This window comes from Neopsephotus bourkii, unplaced genomic scaffold (assembly GCF_033783945.1).
Source record: "Neopsephotus bourkii isolate Nb327-2 ecotype Australia unplaced genomic scaffold, CSIRO-AGI_Nbou_v1 NB_1630, whole genome shotgun sequence".
Lineage (NCBI taxonomy): Eukaryota > Metazoa > Chordata > Aves > Psittaciformes > Psittacidae > Neopsephotus > Neopsephotus bourkii.
This window is the reverse complement of record NW_026902105.1, coordinates 612,732-624,340: the sequence shown is the minus strand read 5'-3', so window position 1 is coordinate 624,340 and position 11,609 is coordinate 612,732.

Sequence of the window (11,609 nt, the reverse complement as noted above, 5' to 3'; positions counted from 1 at the left end):
ATGATTGAGATGTAGTTTAAAATTCAGAGATTTGCTGTAACTCTAAATGGACTGGTAATGTGCTGTATTATATTTGTAATTTTTCAATAATGTAATTTAATGGGAGGATATTTTTCAGTATTTCAAGGCACTGTCAAAAGGCTGAGCTGAATAAAGGAAGAAACAATACAGTGGAAAATTTCAAACATCTAAAAAGAAAACACTACACACCAATATGTAAAAAAAAGTTTGAAAATCTGAGTTATCTCTTGATCACATTAGAATAGATAATATCAGAGGAGCTTTTACCTTTCAACTGTCTCCTCTACTTTCTCAGTTTGAAAAGTTAGTGAGAAGAAAATAAAAGAGAACAGAATTTCATAGTCCAAAGATTTACTCTGTCATATCCAATGACAAATGAAATAACATGGGGGAAAAAAAGAAAGTCTCAAATTTGGAAACACCTAAATGTGTCTTTTGGGGGATTCCCCTTCCCCCCCAAGCTGTAGAAGGAAATTAGTTTTTTTCATAAATGTCACTCCTTCTTTGTGGAAAAAAGAAAAAGAAAATGATTCATGCGAAAGTTTCCACTGGATCCAGTTGGAACATCTTTGCTATTTGAAGTGGTATGTAATCAAACTGCATTCTTACATCCTTTTATGGATATTTATGTCATATAGAGTATGCAGCCTTGAACTTAGCCTTTCACATATAAGAACATGAGCTGAATTTATTTTACATCATCTTGTAGGGATATTTCACTGAGGTCATTAAAAAAAAAGGAAAAAAATGGAAGAAAAGAAAAGGAATATCTTGACAAATAAAACTAGAACTGGTTATGGAGATCCCGCTGAAATTACAAATTGAAAAGCATTCATACGGCTGGAAAGTAACACAGCCCAGGAAGAGGAGATGATGAAACCCTACAATGCATGAAAATGGAGCTATTTTGCAGGAAAGTCATTCCACAGCAATTTCTCTTTATAGGCATGTGCTCTGTAAGTCAAGAAGTACACAGTGTGAAGCTTGCACTGAGATTTTTCTTCGCTCATCACTTCTAAAACAGTGTTCGTATCAATGGCATTTGAAATTTCTAATCAGTATTCTTTGCGTGTTTGCTAAAAGCAAAAATAAATAGTGGATGTTTAACTATGTGTTTAATTATGAAGTTTCAGTTCCAAAACCCAAGGCCTGATGCTAAGGTTGGGCTGAGATCCCACTAAATTTAATGGAATATTTGGCTAAATGAAAAACCCAGGGCTAGCTCCTGGAGGCCAGGTACAAACTGGGAGCTTAGCTTATATCTCATCCGCTTATTTACAGGTATGGCCAATAGTATATGCAATCCTGTTTGCACAGGGGACAGGGGGTTGCCTCGTACAGCAAACACACAAAACACAGGTCCAGGATGGTTATTTGAGTTGAAACGGTGTTTTCATGCTTTCACAACTTTAATACTGCTAGTGATGATTTTTCTGCATGGCATTTACACACACATACATACACAGACCAGAGGACTGTACTAGAGAACTCAAAGTTTTACTGGTGACTCACAGGTCTACATGAATTACAGCTTATTACAATAATTAGGACCTGCAGATCTACTCTAATTTTGAGTGCAGGTGTGGGAAGGAGATGAAAGGTTGCTGTTTCAAATTACATTAACTTTCACTGCATTTTGGCAGGAGTGGTATGAAAAGAAAAGACTGGGTTAATTCTGCCAAGAGTTTTAATACCACCCCTAATGCAATTAATGTGCTAGATCTGCGAAAAACAAACAAACAAACAATATTGTCAGAAGTTCAAAAGGGTGAATGGGGAAAGAAACATTTACTGGGTCAGCCGCTTGGCATTCTTGACTGTGAAATAAGCCACAGCCAGTCAACCAAAAATATGCACCCTGTACACCAGATTCCAGCTGATTTTTAACATTCTGCATTATTAACATATTCCAGGTCCATTTACTTAACCATAATTAATACTGCTTGTTCCTTCTCTAAAAAAAATAATATTAATTTGGCAGTTACTGCTTAGATTTGGGTGCACATATAAAACATCACATCTTACATCTCCAGTAAGATCTGCCTGTATTTCCAACAACTACACAAGTCAAGAAAAGTCTTGTTGTATCTTCAGTTACTTCTCAAATAAATTAAAACCTTGGAGTTGTTTTTAAATGTGTAGGCAATCAAAATTTTGGATATTGAGGCAACCTGAATTCTAGCAGATTGCATTAAGGAAAGATACTTTACTTGAGAATCCCTAATAGTTGCTGACAATGTGGTAATTCTTTGACATGGTGAGATTTAGGTCTCTCTCAGTGAAAGGCAGCAAAGCTGCATGGAGGTATCTGCTCTGTTCCTTCTCTGAAGTGCTGCAGAAGAAACTGAAAGAAGTAAAAATCCTGCAATTTTCACAGCAATTTTTATGAGCAAGTACAATAAGAATGAAAATGCAGTGATCAGTTCTCATTGCAGCCTGTTTTGGCTCTTTTTGCCAGCAGTGACCAAGTGTCCTTCAAGCTGATAGTTATATGTCTATTAACAACTTTGATCTAAGAAAAAGCCAAACACGGAAGGTGGAAGGGAATTTTTCTCCTTCTCATTTGTATGTAGAAAACCACCCAAACATGGTGCTGGCCCAGCTGAACGCAGGGATGCTGCTGAAGGCTCTGCCATGCTCTGTAGCTCTTTCCTGCTCGAACTGGGAACAACATAGACAGAAAAGCTCCTAACGCACAGCTCTATTTACCCCAAACCAGGAGTCTGTAGCTTGGGGGAACTAGAAGAACTAGAAATACAAACTCAGTTCTCTTCCCCTGTTTAGAATCCTTTTCACAAGGCTTGTCTTCACCAGTCTGCTTCTTCCAAGAATGTTTCTCTGTGTTTTCCACTTTGCTTTTTACATATGGAAAAAAGCTTACTAAGTCAATTAAAACAGCTGCTACATGCCTTCAACTACATCCTACCTATATACTAAATAAAAAAAATAAAAATAAGGCTTTTTGAATGCTTTTAAATTAAAGAAAATTGTGCAATTAGGAATTTCTAGAATGCTGTGATGTGATTTTTGTTCTTCACATCCCCTCCATACATGTACCAGTAACTGTACATCAAGAGTGTGCCCCTAGATATCTTCTTTGTACATCTAATGACTTTTATCACAGGATCAAAAAACATGACCATCTTTGTAACATTATAAGCAAGATCTGTGTTTTCCGTTTAATATGTCTGATACAACAAACCCACATCTTACAACATTATCTTACAGAGTACTTTTATACTTTGTTATATACTTCATTAGCACTGATGTAACAGAGCTAAATAGGCTTCCATTTACACAGCAATCAGTGACTGGCTCTTCTCCCAGCCTGGTATAACCTTCAAAACACTTTTACATCCAGCACTTTCTAATCTGGTGGCAGAGAAGATTTATTTGATTTAATATAATGAGAGTCATTCCTGAAGAACATGCACAACTGTTTTTCTATTAAAAAAACAAAGCAGTAAACAAGATTAACCTTAAGTAGCCATTCTGACTCACTTCCATTTTGTGTGTACAAAACTGCACAGGGCAGAGTTGCTTACCAGTGCTGGGGAAGAAACCATGCCAAGGAATAGTTTTCAGAGTACAGATGGGTAGGTCAGGGTGGTCTCTCATGAGTGCACTTTACACTAACTCTTTACCAGCTGATCTGTCACAGTGATGACACAGGTTATCTTGGGACTAGGGTAAAGACTGACTGCTGTCACTACACCCTTGTGTGGAGCCAAAGCAGCAGCAGCAGCAGCTTGCCTGCCGGAAAGCAAGTCCCTTGGCCAGAAGCCTGCAAACTCATATACAACAGCCCTTGTGCATTTATGGCAGTCGGCCCATGGTGACAAATAGCATTTGCACTCTGTAGGTTCTTCACAAAGTTCCTATTTTCAGCGCTGCCCAGGCACTGCAGTCAGGAGAGTACAAATGCTGAGGCCCTGCTTTACCAGAGCATCCAACAAGTCACTGGATGCTGCTGATGTCCAGGGTGCCTAGATGACACACTTGGAAATGACCCCCTCTTACCCACCTTTACATTATTTGCTGGGACAGAGGTTAGATGACTTGTGTGAAGAAACAATGTTGGAATCAACTTTTCTCATTTCAGGAACAACCAAGGCCACAGGTACCCACACCAGTGGTTATTTCTCAGCACTACTGGGGACAGTTTCAGATTGCTTTTTGCCCCTAGTATAGCTGTTTCAACCTTATAAAACAGTGTATGCAGATCAAACACAAGCACATCCACCCATGAATGGGCAGCCAGTGCCATCGACCATGCATGTACCATCAGTGAGTAGCCTTAGATCTTATCAGCAACAGAAAGTTGCACCACTAACCAAGAATTTGTTTTGCAAATAAGTGCAAAATCTCAGGTAAACACTAATATCAGTCATGGGTGGCTGCTTTTCAGTGGTGTAAGCTGATACAGCTCACTCAGGTTTCAATTTCAGAGACATTAGCATGATTTTGCACCACTTTCTGAAAGTCAGTGTAATCTTGACTGTTACACCGCACTGGTGCAAGATCTTGTGTGCAGAAGGCCTAATGTGCGTATTTGAACTTGGGAACAAGTGGAACTAGCCTACCTGTGTGCATTGAAGATTCATATCTGGTTTTATTACATCATCAGCTTTATGCACTCCATAAAATACACTACAGGGTCTTCTCAATGAAACCTGAAATTGCATTGAATGTAACTGGCTTTGTGCCTTAACATATATTTCATTATCCTAAGCTTCTTAGGCCTTTACATGAAATTAGATCTATGTATAGCAACAACCTACATTCACTGAGGAACTTAGTTTTTCCACCATATCTTCTCCATGAAGCCAAGAAAAACAGCACAGTCATCTGTAGGGACATCTCCAGGGCCAGGCTCTTGTCTGGGTTTGTTTTTTATTTTTAATTTTCATGTTTAATTCTTTTCCCCTAGTTCACAGTCAGGATTAAAGGGTATTTGCAGGCTGTCACCATTTAAACCCAAAGGAATCAACATGGAGCAGAGAAATTTGTCAAACCCCTCTGTAAAAGGAATCTCCAAGCGCTTTGCCAGTTGCTAGTGAACCCATGCTATGATGCACCAGGACAAAACACCTTAAAGATGCATAAATATGTTACAGTTCATACCAAATGTTCAGAAGGTTTTACAGAAGGTGCGAATGGAGAGGAGTCTCGATATAAACAGCTTGAACCACAGAGACTGCCTGTGTTTGAAGGTAAATAGATAGATAGCTGTTTGAAGCGGGAAAGAAAAATATTTCAAAGCCTTAATATACAGTTGGGCTTTTGTAGTTGGTTTTGTGTTAAATGTTTGTTTGGTTTGAGGTCTTGTTGGGCTTTAGTAGCCAGGTCTAGGAAATGGGAAAAGGTTGGAAAGAAAAGACTTTTAACAATACAATGGAAAACAATCTGTAGCATTCACAGGAGGTTTGCCTTTGTGCCAGGCAGAGTCCTTTCATTTCACATATTACAAAGGGAAGACAGTACTGACTTTTTCTCAAGACCAAATGAAACGGTCTGTCCCTCTGCAGCCAGTCAGGGAGAGAATGCAACTTTCTGTGAAATGGTGCCAAAGATACAGTTACTTTGAGGGAATGATTTTCAATTTCTTGTGAAAGCTCTTGTTTTGCAGAAATTAGGGTGTTGTAACACATTGCTTTGCTTCACAGGAGTTTTGATCATCTTTTTCCCCAGACACAAAGTGCCCAGGACACGAATGCTTGAATTCTTGCAGGCACACAAGCTTACATTATATTACACCCAATTTAATGACTTTACGTTGGCTTCCAGGAAAGTAATGTATTGATTTTGAAGTTCTCTTTATTAACTGCCATTAAGAGACTTTCAGAGGACTTGCTACATCACAGCTGTCTGATCTTTTTTTCTCTTTATTAACCACACCATTATTTAAAATGCAGATTGGCTGGCTATTTAATTTGACCTGAATTTATGGATCCTCACAACATTAAGGGGAGATTTGTTATAAGATGTATCTCCAGACAAATTGAGTAGTGAGAAAAAATACACCTTTTTTTTTATCTCACAGAACTAGACCTTCTTCCTGCCGGGAAATGTTTCACTTCATCTGTGCAGTATCTTTTGCTTCAACCATGTAAAAAATATGCAATAGTTTTTTCTAAAGTGTAGAAAAAAAATCTTTGGTAGACTTTTATTCCTGTTGTTTACATTAATGTTTTAGACAACAACCTGTAATATTAGATAGCAACCTTACATAAAACCCTTCATGGGGAATGAAGGCAAGCCTGGACATTTTATAACATCCTTTATAGCGAAAGGTGAGGCATAAATGCCCTTTGGATTTTGTAAGCTTTCCCTGAATGTGATGCTGAGATATTGAATGTGTAGTGAAATACTGAAGGCAAATAGCACACCAACTGAATGACCAACAAGCCCTGCCTACATTCTCCATGGGGCAGTTTTCTTTTCACCTGTTATTCACAGTCTGCTGCAGAGGTTCCACAAAGGTGCCGACCTCGAAAGGCTGGCGAATCAGTGAAACAGTGAGTTTTGCTTTCTTCCTTTCTTCAACTAGGAATTATTGCATCATCAACATCTGCAGTCTCAAGAACATTGTTTTCTCCTAGAAGACAAATTAAAGGGCAGTTTTTCTGTGCCTAAAAATTGTGCAAGCACATTTTATACCAGTGTTATCCCACTGGTAAGTTACAAGCTCCAAAGAAGTTTGTAGAGAAGATTCATTGCAAAGAAAACTTGCTCAAGGGAAACTGTGGGAAGCCCATCAATTTCAAACTTTAAACTAAACCTTGACAAAAGACACAACATTGACTGCATGAAACAATAAGGCAAAAGGGAAAGAAAGATGAAAAGCCCTGCTACAGCAGTATTACATGCTGCAGTTTCCAACCACAGCTTCACACAACAATTATTTTGACATCAGGGATTGTTGTTCCAAATTTCTCCTGAGCCACAATTCTAATGTAAGTGCACTGAGATCAGCCAATTTTCATCTACTTGGGTGATGAAGGATAATGAGCCCATAAGTTACACTTTTCTTCCATCCAGCTGGCTAAGGGTTGTTGCTTTAAACTGCCAAGCCTGCCAACAGCCTGGCCCAACTCTTGGTCTTGTAACAACATCTGAGGTAACTGCAGTGTTTCCTGGATTATAAATTCCTTACTTTTTATACCATTGTACTGAATACAGACATTTTGTTCTGCACTTTCTTCTTTCTTTCTTTTTTCTTTTTTTTTTTTTAGCAACCAGAATAGCTGAGTGCTTCAGGTATCTTGGCTCTATATTACCTTTACCTGGGCATGAAAGTAACTTCTCCTCTTCCCCTTTGCACTTCATGATATTTTACCTTATACATCCCATTTCCCTAAAGATGCTTTCTCCCAACATAATACAAGGCAAGAGCATATTTTTTCATTCCACAAAAGGCAGAATCTTATTAAACGTAATTGCTGGTTCTACATTTTTAACCACTACTTTTTGATTACAGTAGTGCCTGCACGAAGAAGTCCTCCCCATGCTGCTTCTTTTGGCTGTGTGAATCGTGAATATGCCTATTACTAGTGACAGAAATTGACTTTTAAAATAACATTTGGAAAAATACTTGAGGGCAATGAGCATTTTAAAGACAGTTTTGTTTCACTATAAAGTACAAAGAAGACCAGTTTCATACAAGTAAGTTCTGTTGCCATTTCCTTTAGCAAAGAGATGCAGTTAATACCATGTATCAAATCTGGAGCCAGGGCTGGCAGGTGGAAAAGGGAGTAATTGATGTATTGGGGAGTTTGAAGACTGAGCTTTCTGCAAACTGTCTTCTTCAGCCACTAGCACTGCTGCAAATTTCAGCTTTAACATATACCCTGAGAAGTCTTCAGTGTCATTAATTGCATCAAATAAGAAAATTGAGAGGATACTAGATGAATTTGTAATAAAACCAAACACAGAGGGAAATCCTCCGAGATTTCACTAACTTGTAAGTGCTTTGTGAGGGATGACTCCTAATTATTTGTACTAAAGGCTCAGTAAGCACCAAGAGCAGAAGCAAGATATGTGAGATCCATGTAGATTTCTGGTCAGGATAGTGAAGAAGGGTGAGCTCTATTTCTCTTTGCTGAATTTTCTCTGAATTGGCTCCAGTAGGGCTTATTTCCTGCAGACATAAGAAAATGACTTTGGGTAAAGAATAACTTAGACATTTATTACAGTTTGCAGTTTCAGTATCCTAACTCTTATTCTCAAAAAAAGCCAAATCCAACAGTTCAAATTTTGAACATATTCCCTGTTTCCCAGCTCATGGTATTACTATGCAGGAAGATTTTTGTACTAACCATTTGTATTTTTTCCCCTCAGTATGATTTTCTGCAAGTCTTTGTGCAGAACTTCGAAGAGAAACATCTACAATTTCACTTGCAGAGTCCAGGTTTTTTTTTAACCAACAAAAAATACTCCACAACTCCACCATTTCATTTGTTTTAAGGTCAAAAACCCCACCAAATTCTGACTTTTCCATTCCAAACTGTGAATTAGCCACAGTGAAAATGGGCTGCAACAGTTTTCAGATTCCAGCAAGCTGGAGTATTATTCATCTGCAAAGTTAATTCATCTGTGAAGTGTAAATTAGGAGATGCCCAAACCTCAGCTGCTTCCAAATTATGACCAAAGATAAAAGATACCTCATTAGAACAGTGTCCCACATCTCTAGCCACATTGAGGCTAGGAAACAGAGCTTTTCTTTTTAGTTTCTGACGAATGAAATCTGCACAGAAGGCATACCTTTTGGGTGTGCCAAGACCACCCAGCAAGAGAGTTACCGAGGCAGAATTAGAACTTGGGAGTTCCTGGTTTATTGTCTTAAATTAAAACCACTAGACTGAGCTTATTCTAAGGGAGGAGGGGAAAAAGTGGCCAGAAAGTAAACTTTTATAGCATGGTAGTAAATTTAGAGCTTGTTAGAATGCTGGATATTAATGGCAACAGAAGGATTTTTGTAAAAATCAGGATAACTTCTGGAGTCTACTGAACTGCTCAAAGTGCTACAGTGCAGAACACCCAACGCCATCTGCCCACATTTACAAATGTTTTTAAAGAAATTCATACTGACTTATCTGAAGTTGCAGTCTTTGTTTCTTCATATTCGAAGCCACTGTAAATCAAAGGAACTCTGGGAGCTTTTACTACAGTTACTTTAAACTGGGCTGGTCGTTTTTCCCACATAGAGGAATCTAAAAGTGGTAAGTTAGAAAAACCAGACAGGTATTAATTTCACTTTGTTAGCTTACACCAATAAAGTAACTGAGGTCTTTCAAAGCTTAAGCTGGTCAGCAAAATGTTTCTGCGAATACTGCAAAACTTCTGTTTTAGAGGATCATCCACTACTGTGTGAATAAACACTGTGCAATAAACAACACTGCTCCATTTGCAACTCCTCCAGAGCTTGCCAATTCCTGGTGTTTCACATAATCTTACACCTCAAACCAATTTAGAAGCATTGCAGCAGCAACTTTAAGACTAACTGCTGCAGAAACACAGAGCAGTAATGGTTTCCCCATCCATCACTTCACAGATGAGAGAGGGATGGATAAAATTTTCGTTGACACCTAATAGAGCACACACAGCAAATGTTTACTCTGTTCTTCTGCTTTGAAGATATTGTCAAGCGCTCTGCTGACAGCCATTACTGTTCCTGCTTGTTTAGACAGAGCTCTGAAATGCAGAGATATGAAACATGAAAAGTATCAGACTTCAGTGATTTCACAGTGTGATGACAACGTTATATATTACAAATCCATTGCAAATCCAAGTCTGAAAGACATACAAATACTGCTGTTTGAACTATAATTCAGGCTATTTGGAAGGAAAAAAAGAGCTTGTGACCTGGAGCTCTTATTGAACTTCCAGCATTTGGAGTGCAAAAAAAGTATTCACTTCCAAGCAGTCACCAGGCATCAAATCTTATACTGACCCACTTGTGGGGTAGTTGTACACGGGTGGTACACAGAATACATGTGGGACTTACGCACAGTTTATCGAATTATTTCATTTATTATCTTCTCATACCTGTGGAGACAGTACTGTTTCTTAGAGGATTGAAAAGTTTTTAAAAACTGCATATGCCAAAACCTAAGTTCAGCCATTGAACAACTACAGGTATTTGTGCATTAAGAAGAAACCCCAAAACAAAGCCAATGCTTTCATCATTTTATGGAGATCTAACAAGACCATTTTTTTTAAGTAATTTCTTCTACTGCTATACTAACCCTTCCAAGAAGCTTGCCATATAGCCAGAAGGGCCTCCTGCTTGGAGGGACAGTAATACTAAAGCTAGGCCAAGTTCCCAATACAGCTGTATCCTGTTTACCGTTGCAAAAAAGGCCTGTAGGAATTCACAACAACTAGTGTGTATTTGCTTCTTGACATTTCATGTTAAAGGTTCAAGCTGCATTATAAAGTCTTAAAATATCTACTACAGAGAACTCAGCACTGTTGAAGAGAAGCATGCATTTGTTGGTGGGTATTTATAGCTTTCTCTGCCTCTACAATGAGCAATTTGGAGGGGTAAAGCTGTCAGAATTTTATTTCCATTCAGAAACTATGCTGTGATTTATGCTTGCTAAACTTTCCATGGTTAAATGTCTCATGACTCACTTTCTAGTAATTCCTTTTATTAAACTCATCTTACAATGAGCTGAAGCTTGATAATACCCACAGAATGAACAGCACAGCAGTTTTATTGAAAACTGTGGACATTTTGTTATCTGCCTTTGAACAATCATTAGCCTCTACATTGTGAGTCATATTAAAAGCTGTGATACCTTTCTGTCACAGTGATACAAATTTAAAGCAAAATAAAAATGATGACATGAAGTGTAAAAGAACTGGGATGTTTCTTTTAAGTACAGGCAGTGATATGATTTCTCTGAAGCTTTATTACTGACATATACATGGAAAAAGCAAAAGATATGGATGATTTAGGATAGGTAACATATTGAATTATCACATTCACAAAGGTGAAGTCAAAATATTCCAGAGATTATAACACAAGTAACAAAGAACCTCAGTGAAATCACAGTTTTGAAGACTCCCAAAGATTCAGACCTCGTACTAGACATATTATCAAGATACATGTAGCAACTATTCTCTCAAGTCCTACTAAGACTAAAAAATATATCTGCTACCCTGTAAATCCAAATTTTTTTTTTGTTAATTTCTGCTTGTAAAATACATGCTTTGATAAAAAGCAGAAATGAAACAATCTTCATGATAAGAAAGGTTTTCTGTATTATGCTTAGAGCAGGAAATATTTGTAGGCATGTATTAATATTTTTTAAGGTTAACATAAATAGTGTAAGCCTTCTTGGTTTCCTTCCAGAAATTAAACTTGGTCAACTGAGAAAAAAACATAAAAATTATTTTCTCATTTCTCTCTCCTGAATCTGTAGTCCAGAGCATTGCATATGCTCAGTCAAAAAAACCCACATCACAGACTTGTTTGGGTTGGAAGGGGCCTTAAGGGTCATCTAGCTGTAACCTCCCTGTCATGGGCAGGGACATCTTCCACTAGACCAGGTTGCTTAAAGCCCCATCCAAACAGCACTTGA